Source organism: Canis lupus, chromosome 16, assembly GCF_048164855.1.
Source record: "Canis lupus baileyi chromosome 16, mCanLup2.hap1, whole genome shotgun sequence".
Classification (NCBI taxonomy): Eukaryota; Metazoa; Chordata; class Mammalia; order Carnivora; family Canidae; genus Canis; species Canis lupus.
Window position 1 is genome coordinate 52,310,276 of NC_132853.1, and position 25,503 is coordinate 52,335,778.

Here is a 25,503-nt window from a genome sequence, read left to right on the forward strand (position 1 = left end):
AAGCAATTAAAGCAATCACTTCTCGGCCTTTTGGCTGAGATCAAGTGTAGTACAGGCAACCAAACCAATCATTTATAATGTTGAACTCTATCATCTACTTTTTATTTTAAGATTTTATTTATTTATTTGAGAGAGAGAGATTTGAGTGAGAGAGCACATGAGCAGGTGGTAGGGGGAGGGGACCGGGGAGAAGCAGAGAGAGAAGGAGAAGCCCACATGCCATTGAGCAGAGAGCCCAATGCGGGCTCCATCCCAGCATCCCAAGATCATGAGCTGAGGCAATGCAGACGCTTAACTGACTGAGCCACTAATGACCCTATCATCTACATTTGCCTGATTTATTGAATTACTCTTACAGAAAGGCATGCATTATTGCAAATTAAATTTCTCTTTGACCTGTTATCAATGATTGCTTTATATATTTGGGCCTGTATTGTTAGATACATATAGATTTAATTTTGTTTTGTGTTCCTAGTAAATGGCTCCTTCATCATTAAGTCATGACTCTCCTTTTACCCAAAAATCTACTTTCCAATATTGATAATGATGTATCAGCTTTCATTTGCTTGCTATTTCCAGTTATATTTTTCTCCATATCTTTATTTTCTATCTTCCAATAACAGGATATTTTTTAAAAAATCTCTCAAAGCACTAGGTCATTTTATTTTTCCAGTTTTAAAATTAGTTCTTTCACAGAAGACTGTATTTTGTTGGCAGGTAATGTACTTGCTGATATACTTGCAGATCTTTAAACCATCATATTGTGCATTCTCTATTTACCATACTTTTTTTTTGCCTCTCTTTTATTCTTTTCTTAACTTTTATCTATGTAAGCCCATTTTACTCCCTTAATTCTTTTGAATGTGCTCATTTTATTCTTAATTGCCTACTCTTAAGTTTAAAAATAATTAATAGACTTTATTTTTAGTTCAATTTTAGATTCATAGAATAATTGAGTAGATTGTATGTAGAGTCCCATATATAACACACCTCCAGCCTTATTATACAGTTTTATTTTTAAAATTTTGCACCAGTGTAACAGTTTTATTACAGTTAATGAACCAATATTGGTACAGTGTCATTTACTATAATCCATAGTCTGCATCAAGTTTCACTCTTTGTTTTGTAGAGTTCTATGGATTTTGACAGATGCATAATGATAGGTATGCGCCATTACATTTTCATACAGAATGGGTTTACCTGTGCTTCACTTATTCATTCCTTTCCTCCCTTCCCCGGAATCCCTTGCAACCACTGATCTTCTCACTGTTTCCCATCATTTTGCCCTTTCCAAATTGTCATGTATTTGGAATCCTCTATTATGTAGCCTACCCAAAGTGGCTTCTTTCACTTAGCAATATGCATTTAAGCTTCCTCCATGTGTTTCTGTAGCTCAATCGTTTTTTTGTTTTGTTTTGTTTTTTTGTTTTTGTTTTTGTTTTGATAATGAATGCTCTGCTGTATAGCTAGCTGTGCCAGTTTGTTTATCCATTCACCTACTGGGTTGCTTCCAGTTTAGGACAATTACAAATAAATATTTGTATGCAGCCTTTTGTGTGGACATGAGTTTTCAACTCATTTCGGTAAATACCAAGGAGTGTGATGCTGCATCATAGAGTGAATATGTTTGGTTTTACAAGATGCCACCAAACTGTCTTCCAAAGTGTCCTCACTATTTTCATTCTCTCCAGAGAGAATGGGCATTGCTGTTGCTCTGCATTATCTGCAGCATTGGATGCTGTTAGTTTTTTAAATTTTAGCTATTCTAATAGGTATGTAGTAGTGGTATCTCATTTTTATTTTAATTTACGATTCCCTAATGATATATGATATTGATAATATTTATTTTTTATTAATAGACTATATTTTTAAAATAAACTATTTTATTAACAGGTATAATTTTAATTTCTCATGGGAGAATTTTTCCCTTACCAGTCCAGACAGACAGCAAATTTCCTGTCCCAACGTGTGCTAGTGGATTAACTTTTGCCTGTTTCCATTTCATAGGGGTTACATTCCTCACAGTCATTTGGGTTGTACAGGAGTCTCAGAATCAACTTTTGCTCAGTGGTTTCAAATCCATATTTTCTACCTGGTAGTGGGCCATAGGATTCCAGATAGCCATGATGCTGCTGTAACCCTGGCATATGTGATTCCTCTTTTTTATTTTTATTTTTTGGTTTGGTATCCCCTCCTAGTTCCCCGAATTTGGCTTTTCCATTCATTCTCTCATTCCTAACTATCTGTTAAGTAAGGCATCATCTAGGGGCACCTGGGTGGCTCAGTTGTTTAGGCCTCTGCCTTCAGCTCAGGTCATGGTCTCAACGTCCTAGAATCAAGCCCCACGTCAGGCTTCCCACTGGGTGCTCTGTGGAGCTTGCTCTCCCTCTACCTCCCCCTGTTTGTTTTCTCTCTCTCTCTCTCTCTCTCTCATCTCTCTCTGTCAAATAAGTAAAAAAATAAGGCATCATTTAAACACAGCCTCTCACTTTATGGGCTAGAAGCTAAATAGTTTACAAAATTACTGAGATAATAGAATTTTATAATGAGGATACGTGAATATTTTTCTTTATTTACATTAGGAAAAAAAATTTAAATAAAAAAGCTAAGTTACCATCTTAAGAAATAGAAAAGAGAAGAGCAAAGTGAAACCAAAGAAGCAGAAGGAAGGAAATAATGAAGAAGAGATGGTGGGGTTTTTTTTTTTTCACATTTTAAAACAGAAAAATAACAGAAAAATCAGTAAAAAGAAAGGCTGAATTTAAAAAAATTAATAAATTTTATAAAACAGTAAGAAGGCTCCAGTTGTGAACTAGGAAGGAGGTTCTCACCAGATCATCATCATGCCGACACCTTGACCTTGGACTTACTAGCTAAAGTCAGAATTAAGGAAAATAAATTTGTTGTTTAGAAACTACCCAGCTGCCTCTTTCACATCAGCCTAAAAAAATACTATAGCTATTAAATAAATTGAATCCATAGCTAAAATCATCCAATAAAGAAAACTTTAGGCCCCATTGATTTCACTAGCAAATTCTCCCAAATATTAAGAAATAACACAAACACTATGCAGTATCTTTCAGTAGATGAGAAAGGAGGGAACACTCTACAACATATTTTATGATGCCAACATTACCTTGATAGCAAAACCAGATAAAAACATTAAAAGGCAGAAAGACCATAAATCAATATACTCATGAACATAGATGAAATAATCTCAATAAAACACCACCGATTGAATTCAGTATATGTAAAATGTATAATTCTATCAAATAAAATTTATCTTAGGAATACAAAGCCAGTTCAACATTCAAAAATCAATCAGTGTCATCTATCATATCAGCAGAATAAAAGTAAAACCAAAAAAAAAAAAAAAAGGTAATTACCTTAATGGATGTGAAAAAGCATTTGATAAGGCTTAACAGATTCATTTATAATAAAAACTCTCAGCAATCTAGGGATAGGAAAAGATTTCCTGAACATGAAAAAGGGCATCCACAGGGAGAAAGAGCTTAAGCTATTATTACACTCAGTTGTGAAAACCTGGATGCTTTCTCCCTAAAATTGGGTACAAGATAAGGATGCACTTGCTTCCTACTCCTATTCATCACTATACTGGAAATCCTGGCCAATGAAATAACACACGAAAAAGAAATAAAAGGAATACAAATTTTAAAAGGAAGAAATGAAACTCTCTTTTCACAGTTAATACCATCTACATAGAAAATCTCAAGGATTAGTTCAAATTAAACCACCAAGAGCTATGACTACATAACTATTACAATGGTAAGAAACAAAAACAAACACAAACACCTGACGTTGCCAAGTGCAATGAGGACAGAGAGTAATTGGAATTCTTATGCATTGCTGGTGCGGGTGCAAAATTATATGGCAAAACATTTTGGCAACTTCTAATAAACTTAAACATACACTTACCATCGGATTCAGTAATCTTGCTTCTAAGTATTTAATCAAAAGAAATGAAAATTTATGGTCATTCAAAAACCTATATATGGATGGTTTTAATAGCTTTACTCAGAATCACCAAAAACTGGGAACAACCTGAATGTCTTTCAACACATGAATGAATCAACAAGCTGAGGAACATCCACACAATGGAATATTACTCAGTAATGAAAAAGAATGAACTTCTCAAGTGGAATGGCATGGATGAATCTCAAATGCATATATTATGTAGTCTTAAAAAGCTGAATATTACTGATTGCATTTAAAAGTTTTTCTATAAAAAGCAAAACTAAACAGAGAAGATATTAGTAGTTGCAAGGGGTTGAGTAGAGAAGGACTGACTACATAAGAGTAGCATCAGGGAATTTTTTTATATCATGGAGGCATATTTACTGTTTTCCATGGCAATTACATGATTTTAAAATTTTTGTAGAACTACATACTAAAAGAGTAAATTTTATTGTACATAAATTTTAAAATAAAATAATGACATGAATCTTGATTATCATATCATACTGTATCTTTTTCTTATTAAAAATAAATACTCACTACATATGTAGCTGGATTTTGTAATTAACTTTCCCACCTTCCTGTGGAAGTTCCAATACTAGTCACTGGCTGAGTTAAGAATTAGAGAGATGATCTGATTTGCAATCATCATTTTCATGTTCTAAATAAACTAATTTATATTTCCAAAATTTTTTCCTAAGATGGATGACTCCAGTAATTCTTCACCTCCCTCATTCCATTTCCAGTAACACTAATAACTTGGGTTTTCCTAAATTGGCCCCACCCTAAGGCAAAGACAACCTCTTGTGGGGATCAGCTTCTTGGTGAGAATAGGATGTTTCCACCCACCACTGTATATTGACACTTGCTATGCTTCTAGCCATAAATCACTTGATGACATCACATTGTTGCTATAAATCCATGAACAAATAAGCTATCCTTCCATTAGGGAACATAAAATGGTCCATTTTCAGACTCAGTCTGCATACTGTTTATGGGTTGCTTGCTGCTTTCAGGGTTTTTACAAGAGAACATCCACTGTTTCTTTCTGGCGCTACTCCAGAGAGCAATGTTAACATTGCCCATTTTCCAAGATATTTGGTGGGAACACTGCATAACAGAGCCACATTTTCCATCAGGGACCTGCACCATATTTTAGTCTCTATTTTCCCAGACAAATTAAACCCACTGTTTTATGAGGTTCTTCAAACGGGCTACACAGTAGCTCATTTTATTAAGTATGGATACTGCCACTCAGAAAACCAATCATATGATAACAGAGCCTAGAGCTTACAGATCGTAGAACATATTAATTACTACCTCAGTGTCTGACTCTAAATTACTTACCTTCCTTAAGGAAAGTTGGGCAATGGGCTAGTGTATGACATTGGAATGGAAAGCACCATGAGCTCAGGTTATCTGCTGAGGTGGGGAGGGGTGGAACAGTATGGGATCACTAAGCACTGAGCATCAAGAAGGGAGTACATTTTTACACCGCTCATTCCTTCATTTCTTTATTTGAGCCAAAAAATGAAGCTCCAGTATCAACACTCAATTCTATAATTTTCCTTCATGTTTTTAAAGTCAGCAATTTAGTTTGAGATTTCAACCCAAAAGTAAGTCGTAGTAACAATGAATAAGTGGTAAAGAGATTCCTCAGTTTAGCTCAAAGAAAGAGATAATAGATAGATGATACATAGCTGAAGCTACATGCATATACACTTATAGAAATGTGTATCCATTTATAATTATATGTAATTTATAGAAATATATACATATTTATAGAAACACAAGGATTCAAAGTTTTGAATTGTTACTGACTAGCCCATTCAGTTATTATTGTTAGATTATCCAAGCCAATCCCTGGTTTTTGTTTCTTTTATTTTTTGACTCTTTGTCATCAAAATTGAATTACTTAGGTTCAACAGGTTTGGGATGGTTCCTTGGTTATTTCTATGATTCCTGGTTCTTTTGCTTAACAAATAGCAATTAGAGTAACACTCAATAAGATAGGCTAAACTCATTTATGCTATGACAGGCACTGTAGTGAGGGTTGCCTATGTTTTATCATTTTAAAACTACTACAACTCTATGGGGCATGCGCTGTTATTATTCCCACCTTGTAGATTAGAAAAATAAGCATCAGAATATTGAACACTTACCCAAAGTTGTCCAACTTGTTAAAGAGGATCCTGATTTTTGAATGCATGTCTAAATGACTCCAGGGAACATTCTCTTAGAAATAACATAACCCTGACCCAATTATTAGTAATTTAAATAAGACAAGTGAGTATGTTGCTATTTGGTAAATAAAGGACCTTACTAGGAAAGAGAGAGATAACTATCGTGAACCACTTAGAGAATATAATAAAAGCTATATATAGACCATCTCCCTCCAAAACCATCCATAAATATACTCAAAATATTTTTCATAATTCTGCCCACTGATTTGAGATGTTCAAAAAGAAACCTAACAATAAGGCCATTTAAAATCTGTATTTGTCTATTCCTTTCTTAAACCAATAGGATATGTATATATGAAATTTATTATGATAAGGAATTGGTTGTCTGCTGTTTTGCTGTCTGCAGTCTGCAATCTGGACATTCAGGAAAGCCAGCGGTATGGTTCTGGTCTGAGTCCAATGGCCTGAGAACCTGAGAAGCAGACCGTGTAAGTCCTAGTCTGTGTATAAAAGACTGATGTCCCTGCTCCAGAAGACAGGCAGGAAGAAAAAAGGAATGAATTCTTCCTTCCTCTACCTTTTACACTATTCAGGCCCTCACTGGATTGGGTAACACCCACCCACAATGGGGAGAGCATTTACCTTTACTGAGTCCTCTGACTCAAAGGCTACCTCATTTGTAGCACCCTCACAGGAACAACCAAAAATAATTTTTATTTAGATACCTGAGCTTCCTCTGATCCAGTCAGGTTGACACATAAACTGAACTAACACACCCTTATGTCTCAAGTGATTTTGCATTTTTGTTGGTTTTATTTGTTTACAGTAGTTTCAAGGCAATTTGGGATCATGAAGAGATATAAAAGGTGGCCAATACAAAATGCAAAGTCCAGGCTTCATTGTCAGATCAGCCTAAATTTAAATTTATCTTTCTGGGGCACCTGGCTGGCTCAGTCGGTAAGGTGTCTGACTCTTTAATTTCAGATCAGGTCATGATCTCAGGGTCATGAGATCAAGCCCAGGTCAGGCTCCATGCAGGGCCTGCTTGAGACTCTCCTTCTCTCTCTGCCCACCCCCTAATTTTCTCTCTCAAATAAATAAATCAAGTCTTTAAAAAAAATTTATCTTTCTGATCTTCTTACTATGGGAATGTGAGCAAGTTATTTAAATTCCCAAGATTCCATTTCCCCATATATAAAGAGAGGATTAACTTCATAGATTTTTATTAGGTTTTAAAGAAGATATATTTGAAACCCAGCAAATTCTTTGGTACATACTATAGGGACTCGATATCTAGAAGTAGTTACTGTTAGTCCAAAGTTCAGTGTGGCATAGTACATGTGTGCACATGTATGGTGGTGGTGGTGATATGTGTTTGTGTTGGGGTGGGTGGGGGCTTCTCCCTTTCCAAATAATTGAGTTAGAACTACATTGTTTGTTCCACATAAATACTCTACCCCAACCAGGAGCAAAAAAAAAAATTTTTTTTAATAAAATAAAGAAAGCCCTATACAATTAAAAACCAAAAAATTGGCAAGATGGACCTGATCTGCAAGGAGAAATGTGTTGCTCATGAAGTAAAATTTGAAGAAAAGAAGAAGTGTGTGGCAGAAACAAGTGAAAAACTGAATTCACAAAATGTCCTTATATTCAATATCAAATAGTCCATTAAACTAACAACAAGAGCAGCAAAAAGATGTACAGAGAGGAGCAGCTGACCAAGAGCACTCAGCTGTGCTGGTCACAGCAAATAGAGATCAGGAGACTCATAGGTGACAGCAGCAAGTGGAAATCCCTGGGAGATACAGCAAGAACTAGATGATGACATGGGATTTTCCCTTCCTGAGGTCTCTGTCTCAGAATTCCCAACTCAACTTGATGCAGAAAAAAATTATAACCATGCTTTTCTTTTATGCTTTCCATGTGGATAGAGTTCCAAAATCACATCATGGCAATGATACCACTAATGCCTTGATTCAAATGAAGAATCTTCGAAAGGCAAAGATCACTCAACATTTTATCACCACATTCACTCCAAATAGGTATATTTCTGGGGCTCCAGGAAAACCGTCCTGTATCTGGCTTTAAATGAAGATTTAATTGCGACCAGGAACTCATCTCAAGTGTCCATCTTTAAATTAAGATTGAAGTCATTGCCTTCTGAGGGTTGTTTTCAATTTTTGTGGGCAGAAGTGACTGGTCAGAGTACTGGAGAAATTGGAATGTCTGCTGGTAGTTCATCAAATAGTTGCCAGCCTAAATATGACCCAAATTGTGTTTTCTTATTGAGGCTTCATTTGGGCCTAAGTCTTGTTCCAAGACCCTGGTCTTTCGACAGGAAAGCTCTAGATGCCAAGTATCAGCAAGGAAACATAATTATTACTAAAATTGAAGCAGGTACTATGAAATCTTTTCATTTCAATTTGGAAATATAAGATGAAGAGTTTAATATTAACTCAATCAGTCAGTTTAAATTAGGTCACAGTGTATTACAGTTAATAGCATTAAGATCACTAATACAGCTCCTTGAAAAACAAGCAAAGTATTATAGTTAGTCCAAGTAGACATATTCTACAACGATTTGATTATATTTATATGTTTTCTTGCAAACTCCAGTGGTATTTCTCAAGATTTTTTAGGTGTCAACATATGGTTTCAATTTCTCTGAAATATATAGCATAGCTTGTTCTCAGAGCAAATGCTGCCAAACAGGACTTGTAAATGTATCTTGAGGTAAAACTTAACATCTCGTCCTTTCCTATAGGGCTCCTTGACTAATGGCTGCATAACCACCTCAGATGGAAAATCACACCATTACCCAAACGAGGTTTTCTCAACTGAAAAGGGAAATGCATTTCCCTTTCTTATGTCTACTAATCTATACTATCACACAAGTTTGGCCATCGAGAAGATAAAAATATAGGCATGTTTAGCTACTTCATAGTTGCCAGTGATGATCAATTTTGTAACAACTCAAACTAAAGGGATTGGGATACACCATCAGTAAAGCAGAATATTTTCCGTAGAAGGCATCTTTAAATGATTCTGAAAATTCCCTGGTCTGCTGTTGCTCCAAACACAGAAAGAGGAAAATTTTTTTACAGGGCTATATTTGATGTCTAATAAAAATATTGCCAGAAATTGTGATAACTCTCATTTCCTGATGGAGCAAATATTTGTATAGAATTGTTTAATTTTAAGGTACATTTCAAATTCACTATTTGTGCACTTAATACACATTCAAAAGTTTTCTGTTTATCTTGTGTGTGTGTGTATGCATAGATATGTGTATATATGTATAAAACGTGTGTATTTGTCTGTTTTTTTAAATACAACTCAGGGATGTAAATTTACAAATTCAGTTTGACATGTGTATGTTTTGTCTATACTATAACCCGAATCCAAGTAGTGTATGAATCCACTTTTATTTTTAACACCTCATAGACATTTCCCTATGTTATAAATTCTCAGGGAACATGGAGTTGGGTGGTTTCATTGGCTTTGCACAGCGTTCATCCCTGTCGAATATGTGTGTATCCACTGCTGATAAAGATGCAACATGGCTCATATACAGAAAATATTTCAAACTTTCGTTTTTATATTTGGGTAACAAGATGACAAAATTGGTGAGAAAAGGAAGGATTTTTGTCTCTGAAATTGTCTCCTAAGTTCCAAATGATTATCTTGAAGTCATAAACAATCCAGCAGTCCATTAAACCGTATCTCTCAATTACTCACGATTTCCATGCTTGGCCACCTTCACACTATTACTGTTTTGTCTCATACCAAAGATGTTTATAAAATATGTATAAAGAAACAGACTAAATAGAACAGGACAATGGTGTGCTTCAGTGAGAACAGAGCATGTTCGGTGCATTTCCCTCAGCAACATTGGGAACATGTTGTAGGAAGATTAAGACTCCAATTACTTTTGTGAGTTTAATACTTTCTTTCTTTTGATTGTAAAAAATAAAAGAGATTATATGTAATAATGTTTAAAAATACATATAAAGGAAGACAATAAAATGAAAACTTGCCTAAGCCACTGCAGAGATGTGTAACCACTTGTGTTTCTGTCATCTTAAAATAAAAAATAGGCCTATAACCTACAGAATTTCCTTAAAATATAAAGATGGCTCAGACCCCCTAAATTTCTTAGAGGTCCTGGTACCTTGTCTCTGATGCTTCCCTTGAGCAATAGCTCACATTTATTATGAATGGCCTTTTGGTGGCTGGATTTTGGGGCAGTGCTACAAAGGGACTTCAGGCCTCCCCAAATCTTTCCTGTTATTAGTAACTGATTCCTCTGGGATAACATTTAATTTATCCTCTAAACTGAAAATATTTTGAAGGGTTAGATAACCAGTCAAAATTAACAAACTAGGACTCACAGTATGTAGTGCATAATTGTATGGTGTTGGTTCCAGAGAATAGTCATAGGGAGAAAGGCATTTGATGGAAGTTGGGTTGAGGTGGACAAGGGTGAGGACTATTAGGAACAGGTGCCTTTCTATTATTTTTGAGCGAGAGCACCAGAGAGAGATCAAGGTGGGTAAGGGGAAAGGGAGAAGCGTGGAGGGAGAGGGAGAAGGAGAATCTCCAGCAGCTTCCATGCTCAGCACGGATCCCTATAGGAGCTCAATCTCACAACCCTGAGATCATGATCTGAGCCAAAATCAAGAGTTGGTTGCTTAACCAAATGAACCATCCAGGTGCCCCAGGAACAGGTGCTTTTAAGAGCAAATCTATTGGGCACATGTGCTTCCTTCCACAACTCAGAAGCACAGATTTATAGCTCTTTCTGACATTTAAGAAGCAATTGTTATTCTAAAGAAGCTGCACTTTGCTGGGTTAGCCACCCAGGTGCTGGAGCTGCGCTAGAATTCCGATTCTCTCACTTCACAGCTGTGTGCCCTGGGCACATTTACCAAACCTTGTCTGTGTTTTCATCTGTGAAATGGGAATTATCATCCCTAGTGGCATATGACTATCAAGAGGAGTCCATGAGGCAATTAATGGGGACTCTTATGGAAGTGTCTGGGATATAGGAAGCGCTGCCTAAGTATTGGCTCTTGAGAATGCAACTCTATCTAGAGGGAGATGGATGAACGCAAGGAGGCCTTGCCCTTGAAGAGCTCACGTCCAAAGCATGGATCTGGTCCGTCTCATCTGCTAACTTCAACTAAGAATTCTGAGGTTTTAATTCAAGTTCAGAGAAAAAAGGAGCACCTGGTGTGCAGAAGAGGGTATTATCATCGTATCGCGCATTTTCATGACTTTCCTACTAAGATGAAGGAAAAACAAAATCAACATTTTCATGAGTTATTTTTACAACCTAATGATCTCCCTTAAAACATAAGTGCATGGCCTAATGTAACGTAATACTCTTTCATTCATAAAGTTTATGTATTTGAGTTACTTGCAGTGAACATTCATACAACAATTTGTTTCATTTTTGACATATTTTCTACCCTCAAACCACTGTGTTCTTCCATTTCATAAAAAGGAATAGAGAAATCATAAAGAAGACATAAGAAAAAAAGAAACAATAATTAAGAAGTGATGATTGTATTTTGGAAGAAGGACCAGCTTTTGTTAGATGCATCTGTTTCTTACTTGGCTCCCTAAAGTTCTGTTCATCACGTATTTCGCTGCAAAAGTACTTGGCTTTATAATGATTTGAAAGCCTGTTTCTGTTTGCTTCAATCTGCCACAAGCAAACGGAGGCAAACAAATGCTTGGTAAATGAAGAATGATCAAAATGGCCTAATACATCAGCCTAGCCAATAACAGATGTCCTCTCTGGATAGCCATTTACAAAATTACTGACAATGCAAATCATGATCAGAAAAACAAATCTGTAAGGTACAATTCTTTTAACTTAAATTAATCATACATAAATCTGTAGAGTTAGCTGGCCTTGAATATATGCCCATATATGCACATCTTTATCAATCTTCATGTACATCTCTGTATTTCATTTCCAAATACGTAAACATCTGCTGGAACTATACCCTTCTCAGTGTACTTGAGTTATAGCAAAAAGCTTGACTTTAGGGGCTTATAAAAAAAAAATCCTCTTTCATAAAAAAAAACAAAACAAAACAAAACAAAACATTGAAAGTGGAAAAATTTTACCACAAAATTAATATTTACATAAATGGATTTTCTCTATATATAACTAAACGGTCACATCAATCATTTGAAACTTAAAATGTATTCTTTAACTCCAACAACTACATTCCTTATTCAAAATTTATAATTTGTAGCTAATTCATTAGCAATATTTCTCCTAGTTGAGCAAAATAATAGAAACATAACATTTACTTTACTCCTAAGATACAGATATTAGAATTAAAATCTGATTTCTAGTAAATGTATTTAATAATTTAAAAGTTATTTTGGGGAAAAATATGTTATATGGGTTTTTAGAGATAAAGTTAACTAGATGTGGTCTTTGGAGCCTTAATTAGAAGGATATAGTTCTGAAATATGTCCCTTGTTTAATGTACCAGAACCAAAGTGTAGAAACACTTTAACAGATTGTCATACAAATTAGCTCCATTTAAAACTGTTTTCATTAATTTCTTCTGATTTTCTAGTTTGTAGACATCCCAAAAGAGCAGAGAAAATCAGGGGACAGAATGTGTGTAATTTCAATCTGAAGTTAAGTACTGTTAATATTAAAGTGCATTTTTTATTTTTTAATAATAAATTTATTTTTATTGGTGTTCAATTTGCCAACATACAGAATAACACCCAGTGCTCATCCCGTCAAGTGCCTCCCTCAGTGCCCGCCACCAAGTCACCCCCATCCCCCGCCCTCCTCCCCTTTCACCACCCCTAGTTCGTTTCCCAGAGTTAGGAGTCTTGCAAGTTCTGTCTCCCTTTCTGATATTTCCTACCCATTTTTAAAAATTTTTATTTATTTATTCATGAGAGACACACACACACACAGAGGCAGAGACACAGGCAGAGAGAGAAGCAGGCTGCATGCAGGGAGCCTGATTTGGGACTAGATTCTGGGTCTCCAGGACCACACCCTGGGCTGAAGGCAGCACTAAACAGCTGAGCCACCCAGGCTGCCCAGCACATTTCTTTTTTAAGTAATTTAGTAATTGTGATTTTACATGATCAACATTACACTGTATATAATTCCCATGATACTTTTATTTCCTTAACTCTGTAATATAAGCAATTTCTTATGTCATCTAAACCAAGAGATGAAAATGAGCTTTGAAAATTGGACTCTAATGGCCATCTAATTCCAATGGTCTGTAATTGGAGTCCGCCAACCTTTTTTATGAAAGACCAGGTAGTCAAGATGTTTGGTATTGAGAACCAGTGGTCTTTTTCCCAACTACTTAGCTCTGCTCTTGCAAGTCCAAAGCAGACTGACTATGGGCAAACAAATGGGTGTGGCTGTTTCCAATACAACTTTATTTATGGTTATTAAATTTTGAATTTCATGGAATATGTACATGTCACAAAACATAATTCTTCTTTTCATGTTTTTTCTCAACCATTTAAAAATGTAAAAACCATCCTTAACTCCTAGGCAAAATAAACAGGAGGCCAGCTGAATTTGGCATCAGATCTTAGTTTGATGATCCCTGGTTTATAGTTCCTTTAACTTACGATATCTCTGAGTCTCTCCTAGGGAAGCTATGATTCTGTTTACCTGTTTTGATTCCATATTGGACCTTTTTATAATATCTGAAAAGAGTGCCAGCAGTTACTTGACTTTTAATGGAAACATTTAACCAACTGAGAGATTTTGTTGTAAGGGCTTCTAGAAATTCATTCTAAACTGGGCATCTCCCACACTCTAAATCCAAGCTGATGTAGAGGAGGAAACATTTTCCTCAACCTTCTTAGGGTTGCTTCCTGGCTGGGTGTGCAAATTAAACTGACAAAGACAGTTTAACATTTTTTTTTAAAAGCATACATATTTATTTAAGTTTTATGTGACCTGGAGCCTCCATAAGGAAATGAAGACCCCAAAGAAACATTAAGACCTGTGCACTTTAAATGCTAGGTGTGATGAGTGGAAGTTCTAGAGAAATACAGGTTAAGGAGTATGAAGTAATGGTAGTAAACTGGGGAAAAGTCAGTGAGGCCTTTTGTTCAAATTCTGCTTGAGATCCCTTTGTTCTCAGAGATAAGGATGCTCCTTTCCTGGGGATATAGGGTGGCACCTCTCTCATGAATGTTTTATGACCTGCTTCAGGACAGAAAAGCAAGCAGGCAAGGAGGTCAGAGTAACCTGCCTGTTTCTGCCATTTTTTCAAACACCTTCAACTTGAAATATTCAATATGCCAAGGTGCCATATTTTGGGGTAGCATGTCCTGAACCCTATCCCGAATTTATGGAACGTTTGAAATAGTTTGCTTTCTTACCAGTGATTGTAATTTGTCATTGTTCTTTCAAATGGTTACTTTCAAAATGATGACAGGTGATTAAAAAAAAAAAAAAGATATGCTGCCATTTGTGAGAAATACTTCTTAAGGTGAGAAAAAAGGAAAAATACTAAAAAAAGGAAAGCTACTGTGTGAGAAAAATCAACAAAGGCACCATGAATATGCCTTCCTTTCAAAACATCAGGTCTGAGAGGGCTCCAAAGGAGCGTTCTAACTTGGGAAAGGAGGCCAGAACCTTCTGTAGGGCAGGTGGTGCCTTCCAGGAACAATTTTCTGGAATGGTTGGTCAAGGATGGTCCTATCAGAAGGAAGAATTGTTCCTATGAATTAACAGCCACTGTTTGGGCAATTTGGATTTTATTAAAAAGGATGGGGAAGAGGTGGGGCTACTGTCAGGTGTAAGAGGGGATGAGGAGAAATGATGGGGTTGGGGAGACACGCATAGGGCTATGGTGGAAAATTCACTGTCACACTGCACTAGTGACCTATTACAGAGTACTTAAATTAGAACTATACCTTATAAAGAGGCCATTTGCTAGAGTCTGTATCACGTTTTCTTCTACTTCCACAATGCTAAAAACAGGATTACTGTGTGGGCTTAATTACTATAAGAAAGTTATTGTTAAATTCTCTACTGATTATATTTAACAGGTGGATGCAGTAAATTCAGCCGCAATCAGATCCATGATGCAGAAATGTGTCATTAAAAATCCTCAAATAAGGCGCGGGTTGAGCAATATTCAACAGACCAATTATTTTCCTCAAAGCAATTAAATAACAATAACAATATTAGCTTTTCCTAGAATGAATGATGATCATATGACAGGAACATTATCTTATGACAGAGCATGAGCTAGGTATTATAATCTTTTTTTTTTTAAAGATTGTATTTATTTATTTGACAGAGAGTAGAGCACAAGCAGGAGGAGTGGCAGGGAGAGGGAGGGAAAGAAACATGGGGCTGGATCCCAGGACCCCAGGATCATGACATGAGCTGAAGGCCGAGATTTAGCAAGTGAGCCACGCAGGCACTCCATTATAATCTTGATTTTAAAAATGAAGCTGCCAAAACTTAGAGATTTTAAGCAACATAGATCACATAGCCAATGGAAGTGAGCATCTGAACTCGGGCAGCCTTGTGCCTACCATATCCTTAACTATTAGGCCACAGAGATAAAGACTCGATTATTGACGACGCGGCTTAAAACTAATTACAGATCATTTCTGCAGAATTCATTCTCTGGGGAAATTTTATTTCTAGAAAAATAATTGGCAAAACGACCTACAATAGTGACCGCTTCTCAGTGTATATAAGGACCGCGTTAGTGATTGCACCATGCAATTTCACTGGTCCCTGCAATATGCCCAAAAGTGTAGCATTCAATCTTGTTAGAGAAAATCAGTCCTCAAGAGAAGATTCATGGGCAGAACCCAGTCACTCTTCTTTTTCCTCCAGAATTAAGAGCCAAACTCTAACATGTTCTTTTAGATTTCCTAAAAGGAAGGGGGGAATAATGACCCAGGAGAGCACACTGAGACAACACAATTTGCATATCTTAACAGCCTCCCATGGTGCCCTGCAAATGGAGAACAGTTGAAGGATATAGAGTTCCTTTTACACAGCATAACCAGCGGAAATGACCACTGATGTTAATTTGAAACAGAATGAGACAGCTACACTGAGGTGCCTTGAGGAAGTATACAAAGAGAGCCTTCTCTCTTGCACGAGGTGCTGACATTGGGTGAGTCCATCCTGCGCAGCTGATGGTAGGAAGGGCACATCCTGAAATCTCAACACCTGGATAGAGCTCGGGAGATTTTGAAAGAAAGCTAGACAGACGGTTTCTCATAATGACACTGCAAAAATCCCAAAGGCATCTGCAGCTGGCTCGCTTAGAATCTGAGTTAAAAAAAAAAAAAAAAAAAGACACAACTTTTTTCTAGAAAGGCTCATTTATCCATGTAAACAAAGTTAAGCTACTTAATAAATCCTTTCTAAGTTCCCATTTGGGGTAGACCTATTTTTGCTTTACGGCTCTTTCTGGGGGCTCGGAAATTCTTGGTTGTCATCAACCTGCTTTAATCCCAAGCACAGCCCCAGAACAGAGAAGCGTCCGTTCATATTGAAAGCAACTGAACAATCTTTGCAGAATTTGATTTTCTATTTGTTTTCCCCCCATTAAAAATATCATCTCCCCTCAATCCATATGCAATTCAAAAGGGAATTCACTGGGAATTTTGTGGGTTAGCGTTTAATAAGACATGTGACCGATCCACTTTTCTGTAACCGTGACACCAATATCAATCTGTTTGCTTTCCCAAATAATCAGTTTCAGCGTATCATTAAACGGTCTCGAAGATGAGTGATTAATGCACTGGGTCAGGGAAAAAGAAAACTACTCTTCCTCAGGGATGAGAGGCATCCAGTAGAAAAGGGGGAACTCAGGACTTCAAGCATGAGCTGCTTTTCCCTAACCTGTAGAGCAGTGACATATAGCTTCTTAGTGCACAGAATTGACGTGAGGTTAAACAGAATGAAAACGATATAAAACCATCATGTGAGTGTACAGTGCAAGGCCATTTGTTACAAGATAATTTATTATTCAGGTTCAGATACACTGCCTTGGACGCCACCTTGAAACCTTTCTTAGAACACAGTGAGATCAGAATAAATAATGAATAGAACATAGCTCCCTCTGGCTGTATCGTGAATTCCTAGCCTACATAATTTATGCACAGTGAAAGACTAAAGAAAAAAAAAATCAAACAGAAAATGTCTGGCTCTCACCCTGGAAGACTTTATAACTTGTTTTAGGATTAAATGATACACTGGTGCAATGAATAGTCATACACAGACACACATACACACACACACAAATCTCTATCTCTAGCTAAGAAAATGGAACGTCCACATCAGAAGCAAGGAAATTTTTCAGAGAAAAGAAGTATCTCTCTGCGAGACCTCACAAACCCAGAAAACTAGTCCGACCCTCAAAGTGGGCTGTAACCTGTGTCGACAAGGAGGAACTAGAGAGAGGTCCAGAGAAGAAATCTTTGTGAGATAAGACTTCATAAAAATGCCCTACCTCTGGGAGATAAAAGTGCCAATTACATGCTTATGATTTATTTGATTTTATTTGGTTTCCATAGAGAGGCCACTCTTGGTTTTGTTTTTTTGTTGTTGTTTTTTCTTCCTGGCGTCATTGAGCAATGCAGTTGACATAGAACATTGTGTAGACTGAAGTCACACAAGGTGTTGACCTGATACACTTACATGTGGCAAGGTTATGATACCCTGTTGTTAGCTAACACTCTCACTACCCTTCTTTTCTGTGATGATACCATTTAAGATCAATCCTCAAGAGGCCACTCTTAAAACATCTATGTATATGAACAAATCTAAAAACTGGTGTAAATTCCACATGTTCAAGTGTGAAAGGGAACGCCAGCTCACCTCAAGTGCCAAGTGCAGAGTGAGGCTTTGACTCTGACTCCCCTTCGCATATTACCTGGTTGATGGGAAATGGTACCACCAGGTCCTCAAGAGTCTCCTGCTTTCTCGGAGATGCACCCTCCAGTAGCCCCTTCCACGTGTGGCACTGAAAGGCCTTCCTGGAGCCCAGCCAACACCTGCTCAGAGAAGGAAGTAACGACACAAGTGAGGGTCGCCGAATGACGCGGACAATTCTTAGGATCTTTGTATAACCTAAGAGTTTAAATTTATCAACTATGACAAAATAGTTTTGGGGGCTGAAATGGGGGGGAAAAAAACCACTAATTAAATGGTAAAATGTGTTAGTAGGCTGTGAATTAGACAAAATTATGCTGCCACCTCTGTCTGGCTAAAAATCGAATCATGGAATTACCGTGGTGCAAAAAGTGAGGACATTAACGTTTAATTGCTTGGCTAAAAGAAAATGCCACAGCACGGGGGAAATAAAACTTCACCAAATAAGGATTAGATTAAAACTGGGAGCCATCACCCATGGCTTCAGTGGCTCCTGTGAGCTCCGACAGCTTTCGAATTGCTTAAATAGTTAGAAAGGTGACTGTAACATTGACCAGCAAATGACATAAATCCAGAATTAATTATAAAGGCTTACATAAGCAAAAAGAAAGGGGCTCGCTGGATCCAGGCTTATTGTGAGATGTCAGCATAATGAAATTTTAATCAGTTTGTTTATTTAAGGAAGAATTAATTGCATATCATATTGCAGAAAATATAGTGCAGTTGTAAAGTTACCTGACTTCAGATCTTATGTAAGTGGATCACTTGTATCTTAATTTTCTTGGGCAATTTATATAGTTTTGGGGGTTTATCAGGCCTGTGTTCAGCTTGTCATATTCACTGAAATTAAGTGATGCTTATGAGATCTTTCAAGGGGCCTCTTTCATTTTTTTAGGGAAATGCCCCTTCTTTGCCATCCCCACGCCTCCTGAAATGTCATTCTTCCACCTACTATGGAGTAAGTTATTTATGGATTGTTTTTAATTTATGAAGTGGTGAGGGGTGCCATAGTTAGCTGGATGCCCCCATGAAGTCCTACAGATCAATGGTGAAGCCATCCATTTACCAATTGACTTTTAACCCTCTCTAGCTGACAAAACAGGATTTATGTTCATGCAAAGAAAATGAGCTAAACCTTTGAATATAACCGGGTTTTTGTGTGCAACCTGAGTGTACTGCCCCTGAAAATCACCTATTTCTTAGAAATAGAGAGTGGATTGGAGCTAGCACTTGCCACAGAAGAAACCATAGGGCTTTGATGTTCAAAGTCAGAATATCCATTTTTATTGTGCTTCATGCAATTTCCAGATCAGTTTCCATCAGTGGAATAACTGTCTTATATACACATTATAGCCTATCATAGTACTAAGAGTTTCTTAGCTACAAAAATGTATTCCCCTTTGGCGTTTATCCTGGAATTCAGTATAAATAACATAACCGAAAATGGGATAGAGTAAAAGATCTTTGCTTCAGGAGGACAGATTTCTATATATGACATTAGTTACTATTACATAGATTATTTGGGTAAAGATTTATTGAAACCTCCAAATCCACCCATCACTGTACCAAATAGTGCTTTGTGAGGAGTCCAAGCCTGCATATTATTAGCGTATTTCATTGAGTGCTTAGTAGATGCGAGGCACCATTGTTAAGGGCTTGATGTAGACTCTTCTTGTCTGTCCTGGTAATGTTATGAGTTAAGCATTATAATTATTATCCAAATTATAAAGAGGGAGAAACTGAGGCTCAAACTGCCAAATCACACTGTGCTGGTACAACTGTTAAGAAGTGGTATACCGTAATAATCATGTTTTTTGATTTTCTCTATTTTAGGATGCTTTCACATCTTGGAACCTTACAAACCCCAGGAGGGAAGAGACTGGACTTCCAGGGTCAGCTAATTCCTAGAGACCTCAATCAACTTGCCCTTGAGCACAGTTTTGAGATGCAAACCAGACAATTCAGAGTTCAATCACCTTCTTTGTCAACTTCTCACTGACCAAGCTATTGTTCTTTCTGCTTTTAATCACCTCAGGGCCAGGTTTGGAACAACTTGAGACCACCTCTATAGGCCAGAGTCGGCCAGAAGTTGTTTCAAACGGTCCAATCCTAAACCTGTTCAGCTGCTTACCTTGCCTCACTCCTTCCTTCCTGCTAAACTCACAATAAAAGCTCTGGTCCACACTTTCTCTATACTCCCTCAGCCTCCAGACTGACCTTGGTACTTTCCTGTGTGGACCTGTAGCAGCCAAGGGCAGGCTGCCTCACAATGGGTCACTTTGTCATGAAAATTATTTTGAGTTAAAAAGCAATCAAAACCCAGGAGATTTAGGAAAAGCACTTAACCTGCCCCTCAAATGCCTAAAATAATTTATATAGAAGACCTGCTCCAGGAATGGAACTATCATCGGAGCTATCACCATGGACAACTACATTGGGTTGTAAGCTAGGCAGGGTTAATAGGGAGGAAGCTTGCGAGGCCTGTTTGATCAAAGTCCTCTCTTTTCCAATCGTTTCAGACCTTGAGGGAACAGAAAATTCTTGCTTCCCTCACAGTCCATGTAGAGTGATGCTTGTTCCCTCATCTGGGGAACTGTGAGTAACAAACTATCTTTTCACCAATAACCATCTTCTGATCTCTTGGCCTCACCATACCTGACTAGGAACAAAATCCTGGCACATTATAAAACACGTGCCAAGGGTTGAGTCAAAGTCCTTTGACTGCATAAACTCCCCTCACTGCTTTCCAAACCCAAGGGTGGTCTTCTTCTTCCTCTTTACTTTCAATTTTAAAATAATTAAAGCTTTACAGGAAATCACAAAGAAATGTACAAGGAGCTCTTATGTGCCTTCCACCCAGCTCCACCAATGGCCACACCTTGTGCAACTAGAATTCAGTATCACAACTAAGACATTGACATTGGTACAATCCACACAACATATTTTAGACTTACCCACTCATGTGTATGTGTGTATAGCTCTGCGCAATCTTATCACATGTATAGTTTCTCTTGCTGCCACCGAAATCAAGGTGCTCAATTATAGCATCATCACAAAGCTTTCTGCAATAACTTATTTATAGTTACACCTACACCTCCCATTCCTAACCCCAGGCAACAATTAATCTATTCTTCACAGATGTTGTATGCATGGAATCATGCAGTGTATATCCTGAGATTTGTGCTTTTTCTTCCCCTCCGAATTATTTCCTTGAGATTAATACAAGTTCTTGCACTTACTCCTTTTTATTGCTGAGTAGGATTCAATAGTATGGGTTCACCACAGTTTGCTTAGCTATTCATCCACTGAAGGACATCTGGATAGTTTCCAGAGTAAAACTGGGATGGATAAAGCTATGAACATTTATGCGCAAGTTTCTGTATGATACGTCGATGGCTTCCAGTGAAACACACTTCCCGACATGCTCACCCTCACGTTGTCCTCTCCCCCTCAAATATGGGTTGGCCCAGTGAATCATATTAACCAGTAGAAGTGACACTGTGCCAATTCTGAGCCTAAAGCTTAGGAAGTTTTGCTCTGGCCCTTTTGGAAGTTAACTACCCTGAGAACCCAGTCCTATAAGGAAACCCAAGCTAACCACACAGAGAGGCCTGGGGGTGGGGGGGACAGCAGGGGAAGAATCAAGAAATCTAGGCAGAAGTGTGAACCAAGGCTACTGGCCAACCCATACATCTGCGTTCCAGCAAACCATCATCATCAACCTTCCAGCCATGTGAGTTAGCCTGCTTGGGAGTGTAGCCTTAAGCCACCCCCACAACCCCCACCCCTACCTATGCCACTGAAGAACATGAGCTACGCTTCCAAAGCACTGATCAAAAGGCAGAATTGTGGCAGATAAATAAAGTGGTTATTATTTTAAACCACTAAGTTGTTAGTAAGTTCGTCCTACCAAAAACTATACATAACAATACATAATTAGAGCGGAAATACACATCCTACTTTAACTAGGTCCTGGACCTAGTTAACATATTAGTTCTTCATTAATTTGCTAAAATCCCAGGATATTATTTTAAGTAAATGTAGTTATCAACCATACAGATTTAAATAGGTAATAGGCAACAATGCGTATTTTATATAATGTAAACATGTAGTGTATTTGGATATTCTAGAAATGCTCTGGATCTGGAGTCACAGATCAACAATCAATCCCCAGCTCTATCCCTAACATGCTTTGAAATACCACATGCCATGAACAACTGTTAGGATCAGACAAAAGAATTGATCTAAAGTTATTTCGTATGCTGTAAGACATCAAAGTATTTTGTAGTGGCTCACAATCGATTCAGTTGTTGATTGATAAATGGGTACAAAGAAAACACAGGTGCTGATTATAGTTTAAATAACACTGAATTAAAAAAAAATAAATAAAGAACACTGAATTTAGCCCACCATCACCTTTATTATCAAACTCTCACAGTATGTTCAGACATTATACAAAGTATACTATTATACTTTCATTAATTTATGCAAAACCCCATGACTTTTAATAAATTGAACATATAATTAACCTCACATGAAAGCAGAAGTGACTAGTAATAATGTAGCTAATTTGAATTAGACAAAGAATCACATTTCATTTTATTTCATAACTTTACATAACGACTACCACAGCAGAGAGGGGAGAGAATAATTAAGCTCGCGTGCCCAAATACATCTATCGATGAGTTTCAATCATCTTCTCTTTGCTCTTTTTCCTGCCAAAAAAAAAAAAAAAACCAAAAAAAAAATTACGACTTGACAGCATCTGATGTAGTGGCAGACATACACTTTGCAAATTTTTGTTTGTTTCTAAGCTATTTTTGGCTTTCTTTCGTCATTGAGTCCAAATTAAGTGTTGGTTAATGTGGTTACATTTTACTGGAGCTACTAAAATAAGGTTACATAAAGCAGAAAATGGAAATAAAAGTTTACAACAAGCTTCATTCTGCTTTCTTTCTTTGAAGCTCAGTGGAAAGTATGAGAGCATTGCACATTCAAGGCTTTGCATATTATTAAACTAAAAAAAATTATAAAGAACATGACAAGCTGAAAGGAAAAAGAAGCACACAAGCCAGTACAAATTCTAGCTGTTGATCATTTCCCCTTCATGATATTCCCCTTCATGGTCCATGGAGAAAAGCATCACAAATTCTGCCTAATACCATGTTTCCCTAATGTCCCAAACCTGGAAAATTTAAAAAAGTGAGTTTCTTTGGGTTTATGCTGCACTAGATAATCAATTTGTGGCCGATGTTTTTCCTCACCTAATTTCTCAGTTGTTTTGGAATTCATCAAATGTGTTCGCTAGTACTCAAAGTAGATCAAAAGCAGGTCAGTGACAAAACACAAATGGAAACATTTGGTCCCAGTTAGTATGAAATTCATTTCAGAAAAATATGGTCACAAAAACTAGGTGAATGAGGAAAGACACTAAGGAAATGAACAGGCTTCCAGGTATACATTATTTGGAGGAATTCCTCAATCGTAGGCTTCCATGGTGAGGACTATTTCTCTTCTACCCAGCATTCTTCTGACAAATGACACAGTTTAAAGTTGTTTTGCTAGTTGAGATCTCAGTCTGCCACTTAAAACATCTCAGAGGATTTTGTCCATTTCCCACTAATTGTAAAAGTGAGATTGTAATAGAGAGAAGTTGAAAAAATTATTTGAATCTGAATTTTAAAAAAAATTCAAATTCATTGTTCAGTTGAGAGTATGTTGCAAATGGTTCATTCATGGAAGTGCCTAATAACACACCTATCCTACCCTGTGTTAAGCTAGCCACCTTCTGAATATATAAATTGTATCAAATTATAAAAGCTAAGTATAGAAATAATCAAATATGCTTATCGCTTTGACCAAAAGGATGCTTCTCTGATGGCACATGATTAGGCACGGATGCAAGACCCTGGTGGTTACAATAAGTATTTGATGAATTGCTTAAATTCTCCAAATTATTTTATTCATTTTTACAAATGTGGGCATCACCACTACATCATAGGTTCTCCAATTGTAACAAAAAAAGATATGTCTTAAATAACTGTATTAAAAAAAAATTGGGGGCACCTGGATGGCTCAGTGGGTTAAGCATCTGCCTTTGGCTCAGGTCATGATCCCAGGGTCCTGGGATGGAGCCCAGGATAGAGCCTGGGATTCAGCCCTGGATGCAGCTCCCTCCATGAAGCCCCAGATGGAGCCCAGCTTCATCCTGCTGGGCAGGGAGCCTGCTTCTGCTGCTTTCCTTGCTAGTGCTCTCTCACTTTCTCTCAAATAAATAAACAAATAAAATCTTTAAAAATTTTCAAATAGTAGTGAAATTAAGAAGGGAATACTTTACTCTTAAATTTCTCTAATATTTCATTTACAGATCCACACCTCTAATAGATTCTGAGTATAAATCTTTGATCTTAAAAAATTTCATCTAGATTTTAGATATACATTTAAGGGTGGTCTAGATCTCTCTTTGATCATAGGCTCTTAAGTTACTAAGTGCTGTATACACAATATTAAATACAGTATATTAGAGCAGAGAGTGGATATGAGTATTTGGCAACTAACTAGTCAAACTTCAGATATGTTTATTTAATTTAATAAAACTGTTTAGTTGGAGGAAGAAAGCAACTTTTGAAGAGCAAAGCTATTTTGGATTAACTTTCTAAAAACTTCAAAAAATTAGTTGTAGTATTTTCCTATGTTGCTTTTAGCCTTAAATATTATGGCAACAGAATCTTTTCCATCCCTCAAATTGTCAAAAAACAAAAACTAAAACAAGCAACCAATCAAACAAACAAAACTACTCACCTGTATTTTCTTCTAATCCTTTAGTATTTTTGTTTTCTACCATTTAAATTATTATTTCACCTGGGACTTAACTTTATGTAACTTAAGTTTTATTCATATTTTAACCAGTTTTCCCTAACTCTATAATCAAATAAAATGCTATTTCCGCAGTGCTTTTGAAATGCCACTCTTACTAAAAACTACTTCCCTGCATCTAATCTCTCTCTGACCTCACCCATCTTTTCAGACCATTTCATACTGGAGCCATTGCTGCAGCTCTCTGTGGACTCAGATCTGAGGGTAGTTTGTCTCCTCTGAAAACAAATCTCTCCTTTTCAGCCCCAGGACTTCCTCCACCACAGTGGCATAGGACGCATGGTGAAACTACTCAGCCACTAGGACACACACGCAAATCTGTAGGTATAAGTGAATAGTACCCTTGACCAAGGACAACCCCTGATCAGTGTGTGGGACAGGAGACCAGATGATACACTACTTTTCTGGCTTCGTCAGTGACAAAGATGTATTGTACATGGCTCCTCAGAGTATCCCCAGTGGGACCAGTTCCGGCTGCCCATTTGAGTTATCAGCCAAATAATGCTATATTGGCTTTGCCTCTTTCCTTGTTTCAATCTT

General features: G+C 37.1%; 1 long non-coding RNA gene and 1 pseudogene across 5 annotated transcripts in view; one reads left to right on the forward strand and one right to left on the reverse strand.

The window, feature by feature from the left end:
• The window catches only part of LOC140607066 (uncharacterized), a 571,123-nt gene that overhangs the window by 6,431 nt on the left and 539,189 nt on the right, over positions 1 to 25,503 (reverse strand). For 3 of the 5 annotated variants that reach the window (XR_012009217.1, XR_012009219.1, XR_012009218.1), the window contains one exon: positions 22,488 to 22,802. This is a non-coding gene — a long non-coding RNA (uncharacterized lncRNA). Of the gene's footprint in view, positions 1 to 18,033; positions 18,210 to 22,487; positions 22,803 to 25,503 lie in introns of those variants that run through there. The other 2 variants (XR_012009215.1, XR_012009213.1) reach the window with 2 other exon arrangements.
• LOC140607683 (U2 spliceosomal RNA) lies at positions 15 to 142 on the forward strand (annotated as a pseudogene).